At 40.7% G+C, this 27,877-nt stretch overlaps 1 protein-coding gene across 1 annotated transcript in view; it reads right to left on the bottom strand.

Annotated features, from left to right (window-relative positions):
- COL21A1 (collagen type XXI alpha 1 chain) overlaps positions 1 to 14,681 on the bottom strand; it is a 124,991-nt gene extending 110,310 nt beyond the window's left edge. The window contains exon 1 of the mRNA XM_054197217.1: positions 14,561 to 14,681. The gene's annotated coding sequence lies outside the window, so the exon portion shown is untranslated. The remainder of the gene's footprint in view (positions 1 to 14,560) is intronic.
- Positions 14,682 to 27,877: the final 13,196 nt, after the last annotated feature.

Here is a 27,877-nt window from a genome sequence, read left to right as displayed (position 1 = left end):
TCTTCATTTTTTCTTTTCTCTCACTCCAGACAATCTGTGCTATTGGCCACTCGTTTAATCTTAGTCAGGATTTAATAGTACAATAAGACTACAACTCCAAATCTCCAAAATACCGTGAGAACTACCCTCAAGTTTGAGGAGCATTTGTTTTTACAACAATTACAACAGTCAAGGCCATGCAAGTTTGTTATGCACTTGGAAATTCTCAGAAATCTCAATGTCCAAAAGCTGCAGAAAATTATTCCTCAGCCGTTGCAGACAATTCCCTGCAAGCTGGCACTGAAAGGATGGAGTGGGGGTGGAGGGCAGCATCCTGTTCCATCTTGCCAGGTTGCAGCACATGAGAAGAAGGAAAATTCTTTCCTCCCACTCTGTGCCTATGAAGAAATCTTCAACATATGGGTCAGAGAGTCATCTGGGCCCCGGGAATGAGATTTGCCACTATACTCAGCAGTGATCCCAAACAGTCATAAGCACTCATTACCCACACACCTCTTAGGTTTCCACCAGGGAATCAGAAGAAATAAGGCACTTTTTTCCCCTCTTTTGAGCAATAATTAAATAGTATTTAGCATAAAGAGCACGCTATCTCAGACTACTCTGACATGTTATATCTTTTACGATATTGTAGCCCATATAGTAAATAGCTGAAGCCTTTCCCATTCTGCCTCCTTCATGCCATTCCACTTGCAACTTTTCTGTTCAAGAGAACAGAGCAAACAGTTCTGCCCTTTGTTTCTTTTTGACATTAAGGGGCCTATAATTTCTTAATAGTTCAGGAGTTTCACATTTCTGAATCAGCCAACTTGACTGAAATTAGCAACAGGCGAATTAAATTGCCATTGGAGGTCAGAGCAGTTTAGGCAACACTTTTTCTTTCAAAAGCACAGATGAATTTTTCCAAAGTAGTTCCCGTATCTCAAAACACACAAAACATGTGTAACTTATTTTCCATAGAGTCCATTAAGAAATAGACCTACTGTCACCAACGTAGGTTGCAAAAGAAAGAATAAAACAACATTGCACACTTGCTAGGACCTGTGACAAGTTGCTTGCACTGTATATTGATGGTATCAGACAGGCCTGAACAAAGTACAGGTCATGCTTTCTTGCATAAACAGGTGTATAGCTTACCTTTCAGAGAAATCCCACAAATTAAAAAAGCAGACCTTATATCATCATAAATTTTTATACATGGCTTTCAAAAACAGTGAAAGGAATACAATATGTTATAACGCATGCCAGAAATTTGACATTTCTAAAGATGCCAGATGCATTTTTAGACATATTCCAGAGTTATTCAAGTTGAGATGGGCTTTTTTTTTAAATGTCAAACTCGTGCTTTTAGAAAAATGGGTAGATTTGGGCGTTGTTTGTTTGTTTGTTTGCTTGTTTTAAAAAGCTGAATTGATATACAAGAGAGAATTCAAATATCTTCTGTGTTCCCAAGAACACAAAATCTTGAGCATCACTTACTGTGTTTCAGGGCAAACACTTAGAGTGTTTCCAGGGTTTATTCTGGCACTTGGAGCTAAGGATTATACAGCTGGACAAAAGCACCATGCACGCAGTCTTAGTGACTTCATGTAAAGAGGGCTTGCAGAGATAAATTCATCTCTTAAATGTCAGTTCCAATTTGTATTTCTTGCAGTAAATGAAAAGCCATGGTTTAAAGTCATTAGCACAGATACTTCAGACCGTGCATGGTGTTCCACTGCCTCCCTTGTGGGAGTGATCCTTTTTAATTATATCCAATCCTTAACCTTCTGCAAGCATTCCTAAGAGTTTGACCATTTATCACCAGAACACTAAAGATGCTGGAGGTAGTAATAGCAGGTTTTTACATTTTTTGCTCCAGTTAATTTTTAAATACTTGGCGTGAAGTAGTTAGTTACAAAATGAGGTGCTGCAAGTGCCTGTCATGGTACAACCTAAAACCTCCAGATTCATCAGAGTTCAGTGCCTGCATTTATGCTGCAGAGCACCAACATAAAATCATTTTGTTTATATTTGCTCTCCATGATGCACAAGATTCATCTTCATTTCTATAGTGTTGTTAGAAAATATCTATTAGCTTTTAAATTGTGGGATTCATAAACTGTAAAAACATATAGTAAGCCAGCAGCATGAATAACCATTAAACAAACATGGAACAAGATAAATAAATTTTAAAAAAGGTCTATACCCAACTTACCCAACATGTAGCAATGAATAATTTATGTTAGACAAAATACACAAAGAGATAAAAATGGATCCAGATGAAGAGCTTCTGAACATATTCCCTTTTATATGATGTTCCCTGTTTATGAAGTTTGCTTCATAGACAAAGTTTTAGTAGACTTAATTAACATGAATTTATAAAGACAGATTCAAAAATGCCTTAAAGCTTTATTTCTATATTTCAGTCCTCTACTAATGTAAGAGGTAAGAACATGGCACAACTAATAGGTGTTGAAACCTCTGTACCAGACGGCAACCTCCTAGTGGTGAAGAGTAGCCTGGAGTCAGGCATTGCCTTGCTGGGCAAGTCCTGTCCGTCGGTGCTACAGAGCATCACTGAGTGTCAGAGAGACACTTCTTCAGTTCTGCTCGGAGATATCATGAATAGGAAAATCCTGAAGAAGCTATTGAGTGTGCTATAAAAGGCAGTATGAACTGCTTTTTTGTGCTTTTAATTTTGCAGCTTTGTTTCTAATACTGCACCACACACACACAATGTTTGCCATTATCCTTGATCAAATAAATCAGACTTTTCATGTAGATTTCCTCTTCATCTAAGAAGCATAATCTCTATCACCGTTGACACATACACACCTCACTTTGGTCCAGTGTAAACAACAGATGCTTCCTGAGATGTGGCTTGCTTTTGGAGGCCTAACACCCAAAACAAATCAGAGATCTCTAGTGTTGGTGGACATCAGTTATGCCGCAGGGATCACTTTAGAAACTGAAAACGTGATACCTATATTGACAGCTCTCTGCAGTGCCGGCAAAAAAAGAGTCTGAAACACACAATACCCCCCATAGTTACACCATACCTCATACTTCTCCTCTCCCATTCCACCTCTATCCGGAAGCTCACCATTTAAACATCTACCAGAAATGTAAGACAAATGGTTCAAACTGCTTCAGATTGAGGAAGGAACTAAACCTTGGTCTTCTTTCCTGACTAACGCTCTAACCACATGACATAAAGAGTAAAAAATACTGCTTTTCACGGAGCTCGTTGCAAAAACGTGTCTTAAAAGTTCCTGCTGGATCAGGATCCACAGATGAGACAGGTGCTAGGTACCTACTGCGCCACACAGTTCTAGATATGCCTAGCATCAGTCATGTAGGTGTGTAGGAATTTTTATTGACAGAAACACAGGCATAATGACTTCAGTTACCCCTGGGGTTGAGTAGAAGCAAGACTCTATGGTATTTAAATGTCAGACCTAGGCATCCAAAGTAGAAGTTACACACCAAAGTCCTTAGGCCTTTGAGGAATGATATAATCAAGACTCATTTCTGTACCTGAGGGCAGCACTTTCTAAGTAAGCCAGAAGGTACTAGTAATGCAGAATGCAGATGCTCTGCAGTAGATTCTGTGCTTCAAAGCAGAGATGCAAAATTTAACTTAGGCACTGTTTGCTGAAGCTGCATTCCCAGAAATCCTGATTTCAATGGTCTCTCCTCCTCAGGCTCATTCTTCCAGTTTTTCTGTGTTCCCATGCGTCCCATGGAAACCTGAAAATCAAGTTTCTTTACTGTGACTTGTCAAATATCACTCATCTCACTTCACCTGCATCACTACGCTTCTCACTGTCTGCCCACAAGTAAGATCAGTTTTTAGATATTTGTAACCACTCACCCAAAGCACTTCACTGGTTTGAGTTCTATACAGATTTTGATAGTCCATTCATTAATGGTTCATTCATTAGCACAAGCCAATAGTAATATTACCTGACCTGCACCAAAGTATATAGAAAATTTTTTACAGAATTTAATACAAAGGGGGAGAGGGAGAAATTCCTTTTCAATAAAGCTCAATGTAGTTTTATATAGTAAAGTATATTATAATCTACATTATATGCTGCAGTATAAAAATATGTAACCTATAAAATAAAAATGTAAATAAATATAGCATTTACCTGCAAGTTGTAAAACTAGCACCTGTGGGTTTAGACAAAACCAATCATTGTACAGACACAATGTCACTCCTTCAACTGAAAAATTACTAGGTGGACTGCTGTTTCCACTCAAAATAAAAGCCCAAAATAAATTAATAGCGAACTCAATGGAACATAAAATCTGCACCTGGACTGTAATTTTTGTTGCATTCCAGCCTAAATAAACACAGCATACAGCATTGTCTGTAGAACTGGGCCTCCAAACGAAACAAGTCAGAAAGTCATCAAAATAAATAAGCATGCACATTATATTGTATAACTTGAAACTTTAAATAATGGCTATTTTGTTTCCAGTTACAGAATGATATGCCATGCTCTAACCTCCACTTAACGTTGCTTTTCATGTAAAAAAACCCAACAATTCAAGAAGTATTCTTTGAAATGCTTTTCCCCCAATTTTGACACTATATTTACAAAATATGAAACAACTGAAATATTGAATACTCCGAGAATATTGACTTAATATGTTCAGGCACATTTTATAGAAGTTATATTTGCCAGTGCAACAATGGTGGTGTTCGCACATACTTTAAGACCACAATAGTTATATAAGTAGCCTGTGAATTCTAGATACTCCACACAACAAGCTAATTGATTTCATGTTTATTTACCACTTCAGAATGACTTTGTATAAAAATGTCATCTCCTTCAAAAAAAAGTCTCATTGGAAGAATCTCTGGGGTATAGTATCAACATCCAAAGACGGTGTGTATAACATCATATACTGTTCTCTTACTTAAACTATAAAAAAAATGATCCACTGCTTGTCTAAAATGGCTTTTCTTGCTTCTAAGACTTATTCCAAGTTGTGTGATTATATTCTCTGTTCTTATATGGGCTGTATAACTCATCAGAATTCACAATCAATTTGTAAGTAACAGAATTTAGCTATAATATAGCCATAATAACTAGCAACTATGTAATCCATAAGCATTGCTTTATACTTTAGAACTTTAATATCAAATGCTGTTAGGTATGTTTTGGAATGAACCTGTTAAAGATGAACTCTGTACCTAGACACAGGGTTATTGGTTCCCAGATAGTATAAAAAGTGAAAAAAGCACATACATAAACACAGGAAGTCAATTCCTTGTCAGTCATATTATAACACATGCTTCTATGACAACAAAAATAGATTCAAGATATCAACCAGTGAAAATGTATAAGCAAACGAGAGTAGAAAATAACCACTTCAGGAAAAAGGCGGCAAAATGTCTATGTCACCAAAGATAATAGGTTTATTTCATAATATCTATCATAATAATTATTGATATTTTCCATGTTATCAAAATATTCTCTAGATCTTGGCCTATACATTTTCAGGAGAGAAAGCCTGCCTCTCATTTATTCAAACAAGAAAATACGTTAATGATTTAAAGTGATTATATATTTACTTCAGGTGTCAATCATCCACACCTGAGTTCTATTTTGGTGTCAGTGTAGCTGAGTTTTCAGGATGAAATCACCATATAACAGAATTTTCATAACGCTTTGATTTCTGAGCAAGATTTCATTGCCTGCAGTTGCCCCACTTTCCAAAGGCATCCTGTAAGTAATTCTGCAGGAGCAGAAGACATGTATTAGTCCAGCCCTATTTAAAAATGAGATAGAGTGAACCAGGAAACAAATCCAAAAACTGCATGCGGTCAAGCGTTGAGGAGCAGAGAGAATGAGGTCTTCTGCAAAGCACCGAAAGTCATGCCAAGGGAAAGCTCCGTATTGGACAGCTCCAGGACGGCTTTTTCTTGCTACTGTCAGGTAGCATCAAACCATGAACCCATAGTGAATACTTAGCATAAGCAGGTATACTTACGCATACACAAAGAAGAAATTCTCCTTTGCTAGAAACACCTCTTCTGAGGGCAGACACCTTACTTAAATCCAGATCAGAAAAGAAAATAAGAGATAAAATAAGTGGAATGCCTTTACTCTTTAGGAAATAAAAATTAAGCTTTTTTCTTGGTACTGCTTGGCTTCCTCGAAGACAACTATGTGCTTCTGAAAATTAGGTGCAGCTGTCCTCTCTTTTGAGATCCTTAATGAAATCCTCTGCATCCTGGCTTCCCTCCCCTTTTTGGCAAAAGTTGCCAATGTTCGTTTCAGCTGAGTCATGAGCACACCATGACCATGTGGGCCTCTTTGCACAGCAAATGGACTTAATCACAGGGGCATACAATTACATTCCTTTCTCCTCATTGCAAATTCATCAGGGAATAACAAACTTAAAACTCCATTGTCTAGGACCTCCAAAAAAAAAAATAAAATCACTCTTATTGCTATTTAGCACATCTTTTTCCCCTTCCCCACCCCTCATTCTTTTCCATGGTAGTAAAAAAGAAAAAAACTCCTTTATCACTTTATCTCCTATTATACTGCAAGGGTATATTTTTTACAGTTTAATATATCGCCAGCATTTAGATACATTTTATCGTGAGTGACTTCCCACAATTTGTGCAACTCTACATAGGACCTGAAGGATCCTCAATTTTACTTTTCAGGGATAGGAAGAACATCCTCCAGGTCTCTCAACTGCCGTTATGTCTCTGTTCTTCTTTTTCTCTCAAATTCCAGCCAGAGCTATTCAAAAAGCCATTTAATTTATTTGATTGGTTTGCTTAGGGTTGCCATTTGATCCTCTCTTTCTCTGCAAGTAACAGAGTTTCTGAAGGACAAAGGGGACTTCTTTTCAGTAGATGAGAGTTTCGGTTTCCTTTCAGTAAGATAACTAGGGTTTTTTTTCTCTGAAAATTCCCCTCGACATATTAACACCTTTTAATTTTGCATTTCCACCTAGTTTCCTTTAAGTTGCTATGAAGTAAAGGGCTCCACTCTTTACATAGCTCTCATATTCTTGGCTGTACTTTTCCACGTTGTTGTATCTCATGAGTGGATGGTGAATCTCATGGTATATCTCAAAAGTTCTCTTACTTTTCACCAACCCAGTTCTGCTCCCTCCTAATGGAAACCTTTTAAGCAAAATGTGATAACTACACAGATACTATTCCACTTGGGAAAGGAGGCCACTGAGTTCCTTACCAAGGCAGTGACATTCAGTTCAACTTATATTCTGCCAGGAATGATCTCCTTTATCTTTCAGTCCTCTGCTGTCAAGGACAAGATTTTAAGAGCTAGAGACTCCTGTGTCTGCCTCCCATAAGCAACCAATCCTCCGATTAAAAGGATATCATTTTCCCCTGGGTTTTTGATTTGGGCATAAAATCTAATCTCAAGAGAGCCACTTCCCACAGAGTGCTTTTTTGTTTTGGAACATTTCCCACAGCTGAGAAAGGACTGAATTCACCACCCTAACAGTCCAGCAATGCTCCATTCCCACTTCTTCCATCTTCAAGTCATATTCTGCATAATTCCCCCACCCTTTAAATCACTGTACAGATGTGCCTGCCTCTTCTTCACCACATAAGACACTACAGCTATGCTTACAGTGATTATTTTCTCCTCTGCCTTTTTATTTAACTGGGAATATTATTCTATCTTATCTACTTCCAATGAAGAAAGGGGAAATAGTAGGAAAGCAGGGTCAGATCCCAAGTACAAGTAAGCAGGTACATGCCAATCTGGTCAAAGAGCTGCAATAAAGGAAGAGACATTTATTTAAACAGCCTTGGTTAGGTCTCTGTCTAATGGACTGTGTTTGGGACAGGGCTCCAACAGAGCCACCCAGGAAATCCCGGTAGTTAAAAGACTAAGAAAAAGAATATATTACATTTGGGGACACTGAAGACAACAGGTACTTTTCTAATTGCACCTATAATTTGAACGTCTTAAGTGTCTGACATCAGGAAAAGAATTAAAGTACCACTTCATACATCTTCCCTCAAATGTATGCATTACACTGACAGTCCAGAAAGGTCATCATGGGACTATGTGGTCCCTCCCTGGCAGCTCCCCTGCTAGTTTGGCAAAAGTTCACAGTTTTGCACACTTCAGTGAAGCAAGGGTTGTACCACAAGATTTTAAACTGAGCTCAATAATCTGGCATTTTAATAAATTTTACTGTTGATACAACTATGTAATGTTATCTTGACCTCTCCACATAAGATACTGCAAGCTGTTGTGGAATTAGGGAACTCATAAGGGGGTGAGAATGGGAATTACCTACTGAGACCAAAAGAAGCACAAGTTACTCTTGACAACAAAGTGTCTGTTAAAGGCTGAGCCTAGACATACTCCTGCTGTTATACCAACTGCAGCACTCTTCTCTTATGTGTCTTTCAGCCACCTTAATTGGGCTCATTTTTATATGCTGCAACAGTTTCTGACTGAAAAGAAAACTTTTGGAAATCATTAACTCTACTTTATGAAGAAAGTACAGATCGTTATAAACTATTTTGGAAAATACATGCTTTAAAAATTGTTGGCTTAATCTCAGACTACAGCTCAGGGTTTTGGGTTTTTTTCCACTTTCTGTTGATGTAAATGAGTCCAGGCAAGTTAGAACACGTTTTATCATCACCACAGCTCTGAAGATCTACACAAAAGAAAGAGGAAAGGAATTGACAGTTTGAATAATACAAATCAATATTGTACATTTGATAACTTGGACTAAATACAAAAAATGCAGAGCTTTGGGTAGATGGTCTTTAAAATACACAAAAAATGTTCTGAGCTCACTAAATATCAGTGTTAATGTAGACTCCAACCACAGAAGTTGGGATGCTCATTCCAACAGCTCAATTTCTCCCTTTCAAAGACAGCTTGGATAAAGAAGCTTGTCTAGCATGTTCCGCAGATAAAATCTTTTAAAAAATCCTACTAGTTTTGTCACACCAACAAATATACAGTGTGCTACACTGTGGCGTGCTACAGCCACAGTGGGTATGCCATGTCCAGACAGACACATTTAGAGCCCTCTCAGCTAATCTTAACTTCCCAATTAAAACATACAAAAAAGCAACTATGACTTCTTTGTTCAAGGTCTTTTACATCCACACACAAACCTACACACTCGTAAGGAAGTAGTCCACTTCTACTAGCAAATTTTACCTATGCCAAAGAAGATGAGGATGGCAGAGCTACACCCTCAAACTGTTGATTAGCACCTCCTACTTACATAGTACTTCTACCACCACCTAAGGACAGAGATGAATGCATATGAGGCAGCGTCGGGACCTGCCATACCCCTCTGCCATACATCGCTCACGTCGTGCAGGACTGCAAGAGAAGCAAACCTTGCTCTTCAAGGTCACTGAAGTGCCCTTTTCATCTCCCCACAGTCCCCTTATCTCTTTTCATACCTCCCTTTGTCACCTTCCCAACAGCCAGAACAAGTGACATTGAGACTCCAGCCCTTTTCCCAAAGCCTGGGAGAGGGGACAAGAGTTGGCAGGGGCCAATGAAGAGGGAAAGGAAAACTGTTAGCTTGAGAAAAAATGGATGGCTGCAGAGGTGATAAGAGGCAACCACAACATGGGACAGCGGAGGGAGACAATGAGGAGAGCTGGTCTGGATGAAAAGTGTGCAGGAATAAGAGAGATCTTGCTGAAGCTCCCCCAGACTCTCCCTGTCCTAAAAATGCCCTGAGCCCTCCTCATACCTCTGTCCTCGTGTCAGTCTCCAGAAGGCCCCTGCCCCTCGTCCCACATCCAAAGTCAGATGGCCCTTACAGCCACTTCTCAATGCCTCCTGCCCCAGAAGAGCTGCAAATGATTCCAGCCCCTCCTTGTCTTCTCCCCGCCACGATCTCCAGAACCCACTCATTTTGCCACATCAGTATTTATTTCTGTCTACACTGCTAAGAAGCCTCCAGCCTCTCTTTGTTATTAGTTCAGTGTCTCACGCCTCACGCCTTTATGAAAAGGCCTTAAAGTACTAATATACGAGGCGGAAATTTAGATTTCCTATGTGCTAATGCAGTACTCTTAACAGGGTTACTTTGAACTGACAGAGAATTCAAGGCAAAAATGTAAATCTCTCACTGGCATGAATGATAGTTTTATTTTTCACCACATCAAGTTCAAACAAACTTCCCTGCAATTTTTGCACGTTCTTAGTTACAGAGAATGGATCTCATTCCAGTGCCTGTGTGTTTTACTTAAAGCAGCTATTAACTTCTCACTATTTAAATCCTGTTTTATTACAGCATAAAACACACTGATAAAAAGATCGATTACTCAATCCAACATTGAAATGATATAAATCACACAAAATTCCAAAAGGTTGACATGTATTTACTTTGTACTCTTATTTCCATTCATAATATTATTCAGTATGATCAACACTGCTCATCTCCCTGGTTTCTATCTGCTGTTAATCATGGATAGTGTGCCTGACATCTACCCTGGAAGGCTAAATCAATCAGCGCTGCTTTAAAACAATGTCTGTGCAGATTAATGGTAACTTAGAAAAGTTTCTTTTGCAAGCCTCACAGTACCCCAGTACCATAGAAACCAGAGAGAGGAAAAAAAAAACTTCTCAAGCCATTTTGTCTGTGCCCCCCACAGGTCTAAGTTTTCTTCTACCATATATTGCTTTTTTCCACAGCCAGTCCAATTCTAAATGAAGGAACGCAGAAGCCTTGCAGGGCTTCATGGGCAAAAGCAGGGAAGAAATGCCAACCCTTCATTTTTTTATTATTTTTTTTATTTATTTAACAAGGCAATACGTATTGCCATGGTTTAGCAACCTCCTTAAATTTCTGCTTACCCCTGTGTTTTACTCCAGACTAGTAGAGCTGGCTTACTTACAAGCAGACCCTGGCTCATGGAGCCAGCTCCAACGCAAGGATCTGCGGGTGGTCACTGGTGGTGCTCAAGGAGGTGTGCTGGATTCTCCTGGCAGAGGATGCACAGGGGCATCAAACCCCATGCTCCTGCACGCTCCAGCACAGGCAAGTCAAGGACGTGCTGCAAAAGCACGGGGTGCTGAACCACACATGTCTATTGCAAAAAATAAAAATCTCTAGAAACCTTGCTGGTTTGCATAACTGGGGGAGATAAACTCCCTGGCAATCTCCTTGTGACCATCACCCTGGGACTGATGGCAAAGTTCGCCTTCCAGTCTCTGTAGGCTCACCCTCCCTGAAGCCCACATCTTCGGATACTTCAGGTACCCACTACTGTGCTAATGGATATGGATACACATTTCACACTTTTTCAACACAAAATTTGGATCAGTGAAGCTTTCAAATTTGTCAGGGCCCTCACAACACTAACAGGCCTTTACTGGTCCCTCCCTAAGGCCTGGGATGCCATGTCATCCCCCGGGGCCCGTCAGCCCCTGCCCCAGCGATGCCGCAGCAAGGGCTGCTCTGCAGCTCCCCACGGCCCAGCCCTGCCCGGCCATGGGCCCACCTGGAGGCCGACATCCCAGCGCAGCCTCGTCCTGTCCCCGTCCCCAGGGAGGTGCCCGATGACCCAGGCTGGGGCTGCCCCGGTGCCCCCGGCCACCCTGCTCCTGGCTGGGGTGGTGGGATGGGCCCTGGCTGCCAGGCCCTGCCCTGACGGACCCTCCGTGGGGAGGCCCCGCCGCTGTGCCCTGACAAAACGCGTCCTTTCAGATCATTCAGAGAAACGCCAACAGCGTACAGGGCAACAAACTGATATCAGAAGAACTAAATGCAAGAGTATGCATTTTGTAAGGCACATTTTGGTCTCCTCAAGCACTCCAGATGGCAGCGGGTGCGATGGGCTGCGAGGGAAGCAGCTGAGGGGGAAGCAGCAGAAGATGCCGCATGAACAGGGTGTCCTCCATGGCATTGTGGGGCTCAGCTCTGGTCATGCCAGCTCCAAGAAGAGAAAAAAGGCAGAAACTAAGACTAAGAGGCCTGTCTCATAAAGAGGCACTGGAAAGATTGAATCAGCTTTATTCAGTGCCTCTCTAAAGCAGTAAGGGCGGAACACGGGGACACAAAGTAATAACAAATAACCTAGAAAGAAAGGTTAGGCCTTGTCTGTTCCCTCTCTTATAAAACAGGGATGTTCCAAAAACTTAAGTGATCCTTCATTGGACTGTGGAGCTAATTTTGCAAGCAGTCGCTGGAAGCAAAGAATGTGGTAGAATTTTTAAAGTAAATAATATGCAAATTGATAACAACAACACAAAGAAAAACACAATAAAAGAATAAAATTTGAGCAAAGTGGCAAAACCCTCTAGATAATGGAGGTAAAGGAACAAAAACACCAAGTCTCATTCCAGCAAGCTATTTCTGTAATTAGTTGGGCTAATAATTGGACTGGCAAAACACTTGCTTAGTCCAGTAGGACAAACTACACTTTTCCAAGCATGTTTAAGCATTGAATTATAATGCAAATCATTTCAAATATAGTGATCAGGGCACAGATAGAGATAAATAAAACCAAAGTAGTTAAGTTTTGCCTGATGGGCTGACTGAGACACACCTGTATTACTGAGGACCTGAAGGAAGCAATGTGATACAATTTACAGAACTGTACTTTGAGCTAAAATCTCCCAACATTTACCAATAGGCCAATTTACTGTTTGTGATGGTGCCAAACCAAGATGTGATGTTCTTCAGCGGATCATCCACCACTGCTCGTAAACTTCAACTGTAACTGCAGTTAGAGCAGAAGGAAGAAGAATCACCAAATCTAGCACAAAAGTTAGGGATGCGAGAGAAATATCATAAATGGATTACTGAGCCCTGTTTACCTTACAAAGTTGCCTCTTTGATGATCATCACCAAGAATGTAAGTTCACATGCTGGCCTCCTGGTAGCCTCTGCCACCCCTGGAACCTGTAAGGGACCTGGAGAGATTGTGGAGCGTCTCTCCCAAACAGAAGGTATGGTCACCCTCACCTTAAGCATCTCTGGTAAATGTTTGTTAGATCTAATTTTAAAAAGCCCCAGTGGAGAAGATTCCGCACCCTACCCAGACAATCCAGTGCTCAATTACCTGTAGAATTAGACAGCACTTTCTGTACCATTTAACCTAATCTCTTCTGCTGCAGTTCAGCATGCTGGTTCTTGTTACACCTCCACTGGATACGGAGAACAGTCTATTTCCCGCCACTCTGCAGCAACCAATTAACACATTTCAAGATTGTTATCACATCTCTCATCAATCTTTGCTTCCCTAGACTGTAAAATTCCAGTTCTTCCACTATTTTCTCATAGGTTATGTTTTCTAGATCTCTGATCACCTTTGCTACTCATCTCCTGCCTAACTGCTGGAACTGTGGCGTCCAAAATCCCATACTGTACTGAGGCCAGACACAGACCCCAAAGTCACAGCTACCATGAGATGCCATCATACACCTGCAACATTCCTGTTACGCATCCCAGAATGATGTTTGGATTGATTTTTTTTTATTTAAATATCTACACACACCTATAAGAACAACGTGTGCGTTTCTTACTGACTGCTGTCCAGTCTCTGATCAGCTGGAATTCCTCATTCCTTCTTTTGCAGAACCTCCACTTTGCCACTTCACTGTACTTACACATCACGTTTTGCTCACATCTTTAACATACTGTACCCTACCAGTGTCTTCATGCTGAAAACTAAATTTCCTAAGGGAAATACTTAGCACGGTTTTCACAGTTCTTCAAATAAGTATTTTGTGCCCATTCTTTAGCTCAGTATTATGTATTTGAATAAATATTTGAAGGACATATAATTAGCACTTCCACAATCAATAAGGTTTGGGAAGAACTTAGCAAATAAGTTTACTAAGTAAATCTAACGAACCCACAAGGCTTTCTCAGGTGCCTGAAAACTGGAAGATTCTCAGAATCAACCAGTGGACTGGTTTTCCAGCCTGTGAGATCCATGAATAGGAGACCAGACCCTTTCAGCACAGTAAGTACCATGTATGCCTAAGCATTACACAACTCAACAGTGAAATCAGAGGTGGCCCACAGGGCAGCTTTTTCTTTCCAGGTACGGAAACAAGTATAATTGCAGTTATTATGAACCCTCCTACTCTACTAACATAACGTCTCAACTCTCACGCCACAAACTATCAAAGAAGTTAAAGAACATGAACACAAGAGTCAATAACTCGTTTCACCCGCGGTGCGAGAGTAAAGCCGATTTGCGTATGGCACAGAAGGACATAATGCGATATAAATGATTTCACCCCCTGCCAATAAAACCGAGCGCGGACTTTAAGCCAGCACAGCCTGCCCGCACGCGCTGCCATCACGCTGCAGAACCACACCAGCTGCAGAGCCCCAATTCACAAGGAGGCACAAATTTCCCCATCTCACACCCGCGGCTGTCGGGCGACCGCCGCCCCCACACCCGGGCTGCCCCGGGGGCTGCGGGACCGGGGGTCCGCGGCCGCCCCGACGGCTGCACCTGTGTCCCCTCTAGCCGCCCACCCCGGGCGAGGGGAGTCCCGCGGGGGTGAAGTCCCCCAGCGGAGCTCGCCTCTCCCCCCGCTCCCCTCCGGGAGCCCCCGCTGACCTGCCGGCGGCCGCTCGCCCTCCCTCCGCCAGCCGCGCTGCCCCACCTGCCGCGGGGCTCTGCTCGCTGCGGCGCCGCGCTGCCCCCACGCCAGCTCGGCGGCGGCGGCCCCGGCCCCGGCCCCGCTCCCGGCCCCGCACCGCCCGCGGGAGCCCGCCCCGCCGACAGCACCGCCCCCCGCCCGCCTCCCCGCGGCGGCGGGGGCTGCCCCACGCCCGGCCCCGCGGACCACGGCCGGGCAGAAGCGAGCCCGGCGCTTTGCTGCTCCCTTCCTGCCCCCCCAAAATGAGCGCCCCTGCCATCCCACCCGGCCCCCCTAAGGGGACGGACAGGCTTTCCCCGGTCTGGAAGAGCATCCCGACCCCGGGATAATCTGGGATTAGCCAGTTGTTTGATGCAAGAGGCGCAGACCGGTGATTTGAAGTAACTTGGTGGTGATGCACCTCTCGTTTCAAAAGGACTTGGTTTTGAAGGGGGAGCTTACAACAGATGAGATACTATTTGGCCATGTGCCTCAGAGCTCCTGTTGCACATGTGGTTTTGCACCTTCTGAAGTGAAGCTGTCCCACAAACCTCCAGTGATCACCACATGACCCTTTCATCCGCATCCGTGGTACCACCACCCGTACCAGGTACCACCACCCGTACCAGGTACCACCACCCATACAAGAGCTCAGGTGCAGGAGCCCTTTTACTGTTCATGTAAAACTATTGCTGGTTCTTACCCAAATGCCTCCCTCCCCCTCGGTCCTTTGGACAACACATGCTGTGAGGTGTTCTGACAGAGGAATAGATCTAATTCTGCAGCAGCAAAAGTAATGCCCAGATGGACTCCTTGAAAAAATTCCTGGCTGTCCTCCTGCACTTCTTTTTCCACACAGAGGGAAGAGGGAGGATGACTTTAGTGACACCTGGCCTCGGTGACTGCTGTGTCCAGGAGACAAGCTGGTGGGAACACCGTGCCCTTGGGAAATTGGATGATCAGTCAGTGAGCACACGACTTACTTTCACATGTGGAGAGGTGTTACCAAAGCCAGGAGCTGGTGTTCTTCACTGCCTTTACACAAATTTCATGAACCCATATACTAGAGAGAGGTGTGGCAAGCCTGGCACAGGCAAAGCAGTATTTAAAACCTCTGGGGCCATTCCCTAGTTGTTCTTTATTCACAGGTTGTACCTAGGTGATGTTCCCCATGTCTCATGTCTCCCCCTATATATCCATGAAGGTGTCGGAGGAACCTCAGAGCTGTGCCACATGGGCCCTGTCCTCCTGTGAAGGAATGCATATAAGGAAAAGCATTAATTAAATAACATAGAAGTGGCAGCTTTCATCAGACTGGAGGCCTGGATGACAGGGGTCTGAGGCTGGCAGGTAGGAAGGGGAATGCAGCTTTACTCTGTGACTAATATATGTGTCCTCCCAAACACAGACCTACGTTAGAAGACGGTAGGGGTTACGGATGCCAGCAGTCCCAGAGGCTCCTTGCTCTTATACTCGACGTCCTCACCCCCTCTGCCACTGCCGTTTTCAGGATCTGAGGCCATCTTGTCTTCTTGATGTTAAACGTGCTTTTCCAAGACATCGTGGGCTATTTGTACTGTAGGCACAGCGGTACCCATGACCAGTTGATCTATTTTGTGGTCAGGATGCACATTACTAAGAGACCTCATCTTGTGTATTCCCACAGATCTTTCCAGCTTACCTTATACCCATGCCTGTGTACAAGCTTGTGTTTGCATAGTTCATTCAGCCAGGAGACAAATCTGGGTTCAAACAGAACCCTGATGTGCTTTAACCTGTAGCCACTTTTGAGGATTGCTGAACAGCAGCAGATTTTGGTGAATGAACAAGGAGTAAGCGTCTCTGTTGCATGCTCATACACAGAGACAAAGTTCAGGCAAACATCTCCACACTTGACAGAAAGAGATATCACCTTCCAGATAAGTGCAAATATGAAAGAAATTAAAAAAACAATCAACCCTGCTGTTGTCTGCCTACCCAAACACAGCAAAGGATCAAAAGACACTTTTCATTCTAAATCATATCCCAGAAAGGCACTGGTTGGAAACATCTGAAAGGAAGAACTTTGATAGCAATTCCTTGTTTCCCACGCTCACTCTGACCACACATTCGGAAAACTGAGCAGCTCAGCAATGAAGCAATGTAGATCTCATTTTGTGATGATGCAGTTTGATTGCTGTCAGTGTGTGTGTATATATATATACCTAAAGTCATGCACATATGTGTATTTTGTGTATATATTTTTCCTATTTAAAAGAAAAGCCTCTAGATGACAGATGTTTAAGGGATTCTGCGTATGAGCTGTCATAGAGCGGACAATACTTACTTTAGCTAAAAAAGTTCAAGAAAAAAAATTAATAACTTTTAACCATACCATGGACAGAGAACATAATAGCAAATGCCAGCTCTAAGAGGGCTTAAATCTAACAGAATCACTATTTTTCAATATGTAGCACCTCTGGGCCATTGTTCATATTAAGAGAATATTTCTATTAACAGCATGGACAATTTCCTGCCATTCAAGGCCAATGTGTCATGACCCTGGCGTGGTCTAACCCCAGCCAGCAGCTAGGACCACGTAGCCACTCGCTCACTTCTCCCCACCCCCTCCCAGTAGGGCGTGGGGAGAAGAGGGAGAAAAGGAGGGAAAAAAACAACTCGTGGATTGAGACAAAGACAAGTTAACAGAACAGTAACAGAAGAGGATAATAATAACAATATTAATAATTATAATAATTGTAATAAAAGAATATACAAAATAAAGTGATACAACACAAGTTGCTCTCACCACCTGATGTTCGGTTGCCCAGCCCATCCCGAGCAGTGATCGTGGATTCCCCCCACGCCAGCCAACTCCCATTTTTATACTTAGCACGACATCTGTGTCATGGAATATTCTGTCGGCCAGCTTGTCCTGCCTATGCTCCCTCTCAGCTTCTATGTGAAGCTGAAAAAGTCCTTGACTAATGTCATTACTTAGCAACAACTAAAACATTATGTGTTATCAACATTATTCTCATACTAAATCCAAAACACAGCAGCTACTAGAAAGAAAATGAACTCTATCTCAGATGAAACCAGGACAGACCCCTTAAACATGAATCATTTGCAAGTTTCGATGGTGCTCTCTTTAACAAATCTGCTTCCCAGGAATCAATTTAGATTATAATGCTATATCCATTATAATGCTATATGCATAAACTTTGCCTTTAATAGAATCTACAGTGAAGTCTGAAAAGATAGAGTAATGAAGCAGCGGCCTCAATCACAGTTAACTATCATATGACTTAAATCCACCAGTGATCACCCAGGCTTCACTAATGATTTATTTTGTTTAACATATGCAAAAAGGTAAGTCTTGTTAGCCCTCAGGCTGGTCATGTTAGAAGAAATTATGCACAAAAGTGGACGTGAGCACAGTCTCTAGTAGATCATTGTTTTGCCATTATGATGCTTAGTCACCCATCAAGATGCTCTTACCATTAAATTATGAAAATGGTGAAATTTTCGCTGATTACTGATCAATAATATTTGATATTATTTCCTAGATGCTGAGTATGAAGAGGAAAAAAGAGCTCTTACGTAAAGCATAAAAAAAGATATTGTGCCCAGTGGGGCCACGCGAAAGAGAAATTAAATGAAAATGCAGACTGAAATCTAAGCATGAATTGTGTCCAAATTAGTCATTTTGAGGTTTCTGCTACATTCCCGTCTTGCTTCAGGCAATCAGAAATTGTGTCATCCTCCTCCCACACTGTGAAAGCTCTCGATGTGTTTCTTTGTCTCAGGATTCTGTGGTTTCAAATGAAGTTTCTGGTTATTCTACAAACAAGTTACATTAGCCAAGTTTGTGTGGACAGAAAAGTGTTTCCTTGTGGAAACTCTCAGGAGTTACACTGAGCTAAATCCATATTACCTAAATGTATTGAATATTCAAGCTCTACTAACCGGGATTAAGAAAAGTACCTTTCAAATCTTATTCTTCTATGTCAAACGTTCTCCTCCTGAAACAGGAATCACATTCTGCATCCCTTATTCTTCCTTGCTCAAGAAAAATGTTAATTTTGCCATTTTTTCCTTAGTGAAGTTTTAAATGACAGAATAAACAGGAACATAGCTTTGCTGCCTTAACTGAAGAGAAATGGTTGGAAACAATAAAATGTAGATTAATAAACAGTTCTTTATGACATAGGTCTGCTTCTGTAATGGCATGCACACTAGTAGCTTCACTCAAAAGAATGACATGGTGTGTGTATTGCTGTTTGCAGGTCATAGTGTCCTGAGGATGTGAGTCATGGAGGTAGAATGACTCATCATTGTGGAAATCATATGAAGGTCAATTCTCCCAAGACCCATTCCACCAGACACAAATTCCCATTCTCCTTCCCTTGCAACACAGGGCCCTCTCCCATGCCCTTTGGTGAGGGACAAATGGAGAGGATGAAGTGGTGGGGCATGAAAGGCTGGTCATGGAACAGCATCTTTTAAATTCATCATCTGTCCTGGGCAATGGTTTAAAAAAAATGAATTTATTTAGATTATTTCTAATGTAATACAGTGTTCAAATCATGTAATTTGAGAGATTTACACAAACTGCTGCACTTGTTACTAGTGATCACATGTAAAATAGTGATATTTCAATGTGTTGCAGAAGACTAGGCCGATATACATTTTAAGAATATTTTCTGCTAGCTTCAAACATCATTTCTAGTTTTCAGGTTTGTTTGGCTTAAAGTTTCAGTGAAATTCTGTGCCAATGATTACTTTTGGCCATCCCTAGAAGTTGGCAACAGATAGTAGGAAGCCAGCCAGGAACCAGTAAGCTCGGAGGTAAGGGTTGATGCTGGACCAGCTCAATTTACACCTGTGTATGACAGATTATTTTCGTGGGAGCAATCCCACTCCTGGTAAATAGCAATACTTCTTTTAACCTCAGCAGATGCCTAATAAATATTTAGACTTCTGATAAACATATGCTTGCCTGTGAATGGAGATATTTAGTAAGCCTTTAGGACACCAGGATCACACCTTGCACCCTGAGGTCCAGTGCATTTTAGACAAATGTAACTTTAAGCTGTATATGAAATGCCAGTAAATACAGGAGCTGTGGTAAGAACACTACTTAGAATTTATGCTATAGAAAACTAGCCATGCAAGATATTTACTTGATTCTGCTGTCAGCAACCACAACATATTCTTAAACCATCTCTGCAAGATCAGGTTATTTTTTAAGGGACAGAAGTTCAACAACCTTATTGCATACCAGTGGGTTTGTATTTTACATTACTACTCCAATAAATATACTTTGGTTTACCATACTGGCATAGCCAAGATTCTGGAATGAATTCTGCATTATCATGATGAGAGCAGGGACTGGGGCTGGGAAAAGAGAAACTAGAGCTAATGCATGAGAAACAAACAACTGGAAAATAGTAGTCGGAGCCCAGGATTTGCAAAACAGAAGTTTCCACAATCCTTGTCATTTAAGCCATTGCTTAAAAAAGCTTGATGTTTGGAAAGTTGTATTTCCATTGTTAAAGTGATAGCTCTTCATAATTTAATGATGATAATGTAGGCATTCTGGGCAATAGTTACAAACAGCTGAGTGTCCGCTTCAGGAGCCCTGTCTCTTTACATAAATACTGGAGAGAGTGAGACTTCTCTAAGATACATGTAAGAACATTTAGACTAGGTCTTCATCCTTCATTAATAGTACAAATAGTACATAATGTGAACAGCCCTCATGGATGAAATAGGTCTTTCAAAAACGGGGTAGTACATTTTATTTTCACTAAGTGTAGTCATTAACACAGAAGACGAGTATTTAAAATGCACAGAAATTTTTGAACTTGGAAAAAAATTAACTCCTTGGACTTGCAAGGTTTTAAAGAAATCATACAGATTTCCACTCACACAAAAAAAGTAAAGAGCTAGGCTTCCCTCTTTTCACTGCGTAGTGTTATATTAATTCAGTAGGCTCATCTACACCTTTAGACCTTTACAAAGTTCCGCACTCAGCATTACTCAGTAGACAGAATCTGCGCCCACATATATCATTTTTGTACAGTTGGGTCGTACAGAAAGTTCTTCCAATAAAATCACTCTGATTTGCCATGAGGAAAAAAAAAAAGAAAAGAACAAAAGTAGGATTTATCACAGATAGAAGGCTGCATGTAGCCAACTCCAGTACTCCAGTGCATGGGGTGGGGAACTTCCAGATTGAACGGCTGTCCTGTAACTCAGGCATCCCGTAAACCGCACTATGAGCTATTTTCTTCTCTTGTGAATTAATAAAATCCATACTGATCATCTGAAGCTCAGGACTGAATTTGGACCTCCTGTAGACAAAAATTGTTTCCAATGTATTTGCACTGGCTAACACACAAGATTTTTTCTGTGATGTGATCATTAACTTAAGTAACATGAAGGTCTGATTTTAACCTTGTAAGTTTTATAAGAACCATTCTAGGCAGCACCTCAATGGATAAGTACTTCATTTTAGTAGTGGCTTCACTATTGTTGCTTTGGATATAAGGGGAGCAAGAAAAAAGTTTGGTCTTGCCTCAAAATGCTGCCCTGCCATTCACAACAGTTATGGCTGGTGACTTCTGCACAAAAAAGAAACAATCACCAGCAAGTCAGGTAAGCCTCGGATTTCTGACCTAGCACATTCAAGAAGAACTGAAGCAATAAGCAGCATTTAGAAAGTACTGTATACAAGGAGTGTGTTTAAATATTAGTCCTTTTTTACTCTTAATTTATAGACAATTCTCAATATGGAAAGGCTGTGACTTTGATAATTGCCTAGCTTGCCATCACTACTGCAAACAGAAGACAGGATGCATAGGAAGGCAGCTGGTTGACTGGGCAATTCCTGTAACAGTCTGCTCAAGAGATGGACTCTGAAGCCTGAGTGAAATGTCATTTTGTAAATGGCTCCTAGTGAAGAAAGAAAACACAGTGCATAAAACAATGATCAAGAGCTGCAAGCAGTGAGCAGAAACTGTCATGGAAAATTCATGGAAGCAACTTGTTTTTTCCAGAGGCAAAACATGAGTGGTTATCCATGTAATTGGAAAATACTGAAGGACTTCAAGGTGCAGAAATCTCACAAAAATGTTACTAGCCAGATGAGTGAGAAAATTTGTTTCTTAGGTGGCTCCAAGCCACATGATGTTTACAGGTGCAGTAGACTTCAGAGGCATCAGATGGTAGAACAGCCTATGCTGAGGAGTGACACTGGAGAAGAAATTCTGGTGTCGTTGGAGGGCTGGTGGCAGTTTTTGGAAGGACCTGGGCAACCCAGAGCTTGTGGGATTCTTGTAGCACTTCTCTACAGACATCCACGGCTCGGAAGTGGCAGAGCTGTTGGGCCAGTTACTGACCTGCACAAAAGAAGCAGTGCTTAGGTGGCTGGGCTGAAGAAATTGTCCTTAATACTAACCCTCTGCCACTGCAGACGAGAGAGAAGTGCAGCTTACTTTTTGTGCTTTCTTTCACAGTAAGTTGTTTTGTGCTGTTATAGTATTAACATTCCTAATCAAGGGGTTCTGGTAAAGGATTTGATCCAAGCTATGGGAATCCCCAGGGCGTTAATAGAATGATGTGGTTTCCGGATAATATTTGGGTGCTCAATGTCAGTAGGAAGAAGTGTGACGTTCTGAAGCAATGGCCTTGTATGCAGGGTGACAAGGAGGCCATTCTCTCGTTACTCTCATTCTAAGCAAGGGCTCATAATAGAGTTAGAAAGGTAATAAATCATCACTCAAGCACATCTGCAAGGTTAAGAACCGCTCTTTGAAACCGGGACTGTTGTTTTGCAGAACTTTGATTCAAGCTAGATGAAGGATTGAACTTCAAGGGAAAGGAATGACTAGGAGAAAGTGCAGCTAAAGAAAAAGCCAGTCATGGGGAGAGTGTACAACAGTGCTGGTGGCTTAGAGCTTCTTAGAACTCAAAAGCAGTGGAGCAACACAAGAACCAAAAATCTAGGAACAGGTCCCACAGAAATGTCCATAGAAAGCAGTGAAAGGAAGTGAATAGAGCAATTATTTTGTACCTTGTGTTCTCCAAGTATAATGAAGATCTGGGCACATATGATGAGGAGCAGCAGTGAAGCATAATTCATGGAATATTGCTCGGATGCAGCACCCCACTCCCGTTGGACATCACATAGTAGTTAAAAATAAATTAAATTTCATCCTAGAGGATGGCTTGAAGAAACAATCACCATGATCTTCCACACTTGTAATTGTGTCAAACATCTGATAAAGACATGAAGGAACATAAAGATTTCTGTTTACAAAAGTCTTCATTCACAGAAAGGCCAAGATCATCCACCTTAATATACAGGAGACATTTTGGAAAAAAGGTAAGGAGCAGAATATATTCACAGTTTTAATTCATCCAATACATGGCTATCCTTCAAGTTGAATTATTGTTCAGAGACGGAGGGGGGATAGAAACAGCTGTTGTGATAACCTATGGATTGCTTCAGTGGTGCAGAATTCCTTTTAGACTCTTGAATGCACCAGGGACATTTCAGATGTTTGTGAAGAGTATAACCCAAGTTCTGAGGATCAAAAAGCATCCTCACATCCTTAAATGACTTCATCTGTTCCCATAAAACATGGGTGGAACATCTGGTAGAAGTGGAAAGTACTCCAAAACCTTTTAAGAGCCAGGGTTTAAATTTGTAAGAAATAATGCTCATTTACAAAGGATCACACAATTTTCCTGGGACAAAAAGTCAGTGATGGTGGGCTGAAGCCTTGTGTCCAAAAATATGGAGAGTAAAATAATGGAAAGTTCCTACATATGTGAGGAGGGCACAGCAACTTCTACAGCAGTTTTGTACAAAATTTATATGGAGCAGAAAATACAAGCTACTCTTCTGGACTGAGAAATAGTCAAAAGATTAATCCTGAAGGAGGGAGGGACTTCTAAATTATGCTGTGCCAGAATCATCCCAACTGCTTGCCACAGACCTGTGATAAGTCAAAGTTTTCTGTTAAGTTTGTACTTTGAAAAAAATAAAAAACAGTCAAGTTCAGCATGCACAAGACCAAAAATTGTCAAAGGCCAAAAATTAAAGAACAACAAAAGTTCTTTGACTAGAGAACGACAAAAGTTATTTGATTACTATGGAGATTCTCCATTTCTGTCATAAATTTACTTACTGCATACAGAACTCACAGGTATATAGACCACAGACTCTGGAGTTACTCCAAGGATGTTTGTGAATTCACAGGCTGCCTACACACACATTCAAATAACAATGCTGGAAAGTGAGAAGTGGTTATTTATTTAGATTCAGCTACAGACCTAGTGAGAGTAACTTCATCCCTAACTTGGGGTCACTTCTAAGAATGACAGTTACTTTGTTAAAGTGGCTTTTGAGCACCTCTGGAGAAGGCTTTCAGCGGACCAAGTCAGATATGCTACCTGAGCTGCTGTACTCTTGTCTCCTCTAAAGAAAATGGAAACATTCAAAGAATTTCAAGCTAGATCACATCAGTCCCAGTTTAACTACAGGCTAAACCTATAATCAAATGCTGAACCTGACTGGGCAGATGACTATGGCTGCATGTGCCAGATGGCAAACTATGTAAATTCCTAAGGATTTCAGAAAAAAAATCAGTTTGAAAAATAAATTTCTGCTAATTATTACAATGGTGAGTTAAAGTCAATTAAAAAGTCATCCGTTACTGTTAATTCCTAAAAAAGGATAGCTCAAGGCAAGCTGAGGGCATGGATATCAATGAATTGTAAACAGAGGGAAAAAAAAGAAGCTGTCAGGAGCCTCAAGAAATCATAAGTCTTAAGTCATTTACACAAGGTGTTTGCCTAATTTACTCTTAAAGATGTCCAGCAATAAAGAATTCCCACTTTACGCAGGCAATCTTTTATCAACTTTTTTTACCAGTATTGTTAAAAGCTTTTCTTCTTATCTAACAGTTTTCATATTGTGTGTTACGCTTACTACTATTATCTTACTCACTTTTGACTTCAAGCGCAGATCACCTTTAATTTTTTTTCAATTTCCCAATTTAAAGACCAATAAAATAGCTCCATTTGCTATGTGCCTTTGCAAATATCAAGTAAAAAATCCTGGCTTACATTTTAAGAGCAAAATTTTTTTCATGTTAATTAAGAATTAATAACATTTACGTTCTTATCATAACCTATGTGTCACTGTCATTAAAGCTACAGAAGCCAAAGTGAGTGAAGACAAAGTCAGATATTGAAAAATACTGCATCTGTGCTACAGCCTGCTCAATACTAGAAATTTATTCCTGATGTAGAGAGAGAATTTATATGGATGAAATCTGGCCCTGTTGAAAATCGGTGACAGAAGTGTGATAGGTTTCCTTAGGACTAGGATTTCAAGAAGGGGGATGCATTTCTCTGTCAATGACTTGATTTAAACAAAAAGGCCATCTTCCACTTTCTTTCTTTTTTTTTTTTTCAGGAGGTCCCTCTTCTTCTGTGTGTATTATTTTCCTGCTTTTGCCTTTGTTCAGGTTTTTCAAATATCTGTAAATTATAAGCTAGTGAAAAGATAATGTTGAGCAGCACTACGTTGCTGCCTAGGTAAACTGCCTAGTTTGTGTTCTAACCTTCATATAGAAGTTTCATAATTACTAAAGCATAATAGAAGTTCGTGAAACTTACTCCCATCATATCGTACAACCCATCAGATTAAGGTATTATATATTTACTTTCTACTGAAAATTCATATATATCCATACGTTTATATCAAATAAAGTACAAGTCATGATTTCCAGTACAATAGAGAATAGTGCTGTGAATTATTCAAGGTTTGCATTGTTTTCCAGTAGAATATTTTATAACTGAAACACAGGCTTTTAATTCTTATTCCATTATTCTAATACTATATATTTAAGCACCCAGTTTTTATTAAGCTCCTCTTGCCAGCTCCAAGAAACAGCCACTGTAAGGTAATTTTATACTGAATGCTTCTATTCCTAACAATTTGTCAACCATTCACTTAATGTAATTTAATGAACATACAGACAGCTGTCAAAGTGCAATAAACAGGGGAATAACTATATTACAAAAATCAAATAATGGAGATTTTTGTCAAAGGATGTAATAAATTTAAATTAATCAGAAATGCTCTAGGCGACTCAAGAGTCAATGGGTATTTTCAAGACAGATACCTGGAACAACTCCATGTTATCAGACTTGTGGCATCTCCAGAAACAGCAATTTTTCCCTCTCAGTCTGCCTAACACACACAAATTCCCACTAAGTAAATGGATTATTCCCCCATCTCTTTCAAGAGCTAAAATGTGATCATGGAGCCAGGAAAACATGGAAAGCATGGGGCGGGGAAGGCAGGAAAGAGTACATAAAATGGAATTGCATTTGAGGAAATACAGACTCCTGAAATGACACGCTGACTCAGTGCTGCAGGGCTTGCCTGGCTCCCCAATGGCTCGCTGCAATGTCTCAATGATTTTCTGACTCCTTTTCAAGTCTGCTGGGCTCTGGATAGTCCAGAGAACAGGCAGAAATTTTCTTTCCAGTTCTGTCATTTCAAGTGCTACTGCTTGAAGTATAATCAAGTCCATCCTGTTATTACACAAGGTTCACTAATAAACTAGTGCAATAAAATTATGACTCTAGCATAAAATCTGATCCCAGTGTTTTTGGGAACTTGATTTCTGGAAACTTAGGAAGTGAAGCAACTATAATACTTTCCTTCAAGATCAACAGATATTAATATTCTTGTCATCATCACTGGTTACTGACCTTTGGCATACGAGAAAATGATGACAGATTATGTTTTGTGTGACACTGAGCTGTTTTTCCTTGGTAGCACACACATCATGGTAAACTGGCATCAAGTAATTAAAAGGATGGTAGTTGAGAAGTCAAAACTCAGTTGAAGAAACTTCAAAAAAAATGTGTGAAGATGAACCTCAGAGAAGAACAGAAGTGAGAATGACGTTCTTTTTGAAAGGGTGTAATTATCCATCGCAATACACTGAATTATACCTTAACCCAATGAAAGGGAAGGGATGGTTTTGCATAGGAGCTGTAAAAAAAAAAACAACCCAAACACCAAAACGTTGTTACAGATGTGGCAAATGAAGGTGACTGCCATTGCAACCTCTCAGCAGCCCCAAAGGGAGGGAGGGCAGAGAAAGTGCCGAGGTGGGACTGCAGGGTGAGTCATCCCAGGGTTCATTTACTGAAAGGTCAGTGAGGAACGGGACAGGGACCAACCAGCATTACTCAGTCGCTCTGTGAGTTAACATTTCCCACACTTTTTTTCTCTGATTCCAGCATGTCCTTCCACTCAACATTTTTTATTTGGAAAATTTGGACTATTTCCTTGGAAAATGTATAAGCTGAAGTTACTAGAAGCAGTTTTGTAAGCCACTGTACACCCAAAGCCCATCTCAGCATCATACAATGTCATTAAGACCATAACTTCTCCTGGGCTAATAGCATTAGCCCACGAGTACTCTGTACAGTTTCTGGAATTATACTCCAATTTGGCTAAATTTTGTCTTAAGTTTCTGCTGGTTCTTTAAGTAGTGAAGGGGATAAAAGGAAAAATAGCACTGAGGATAATAAAGATAATTATGTGTGTTCCACAAATAAAAAACTTTTCCATTCCAATAACTGAGTGTAGTGTGTCTTAAATTCTAATTTTCCTTACTACAGAAAGCAAGGGTGAAAAATAAACATATTTGACTATGTGATATTTAACTACAGTACTGCACTCCAAGTATCCCCAGCTATATGTTTAGCATTTAAAAAAAATAAAAATCCAAACCACAATACCAGAATACCAGAGCTTTCTTCTTGTATATTTAATGTATTCAAGGTTTCTTTCTTTTGTTTTAAGTCTATTAACTTGGTATCCTCCTTTTACTTCAAGCAAATTTTGTGATGAGCATTTTACACACCATCAAAATTAAATATTGACAAGACGTGCTCGGAGTTAATTTTCTGAGGTGTTTCAATAATATTCTAATTTCCATTCAGATTCTAAAACTGGGCATTTTCTAAGCGATATCCAAGAAATATGGTGACCTGATAAATGAACCTGGCATTGACGTGTACATATAAAATATTAAAGTTACATCTAAAGCTATTCAATAAATCTAGTAAGAATGTATGAATATTTATTTCTTTTGAACAGTGCTTTGGTGTCACCATGCCACAACTCCCAGAACTCGGACTGGCTGGGAGAAGTTACTCCTGCCAGTAAATTTGGACCTGAGTAATGTGCAAGTCTTCAGTGAGTATGCCCAGCA

This window comes from Rissa tridactyla, chromosome 3, assembly GCF_028500815.1.
Source record: "Rissa tridactyla isolate bRisTri1 chromosome 3, bRisTri1.patW.cur.20221130, whole genome shotgun sequence".
Lineage (NCBI taxonomy): Eukaryota > Metazoa > Chordata > Aves > Charadriiformes > Laridae > Rissa > Rissa tridactyla.
This window is presented reverse-complemented; position numbering and strand designations above follow the sequence as displayed.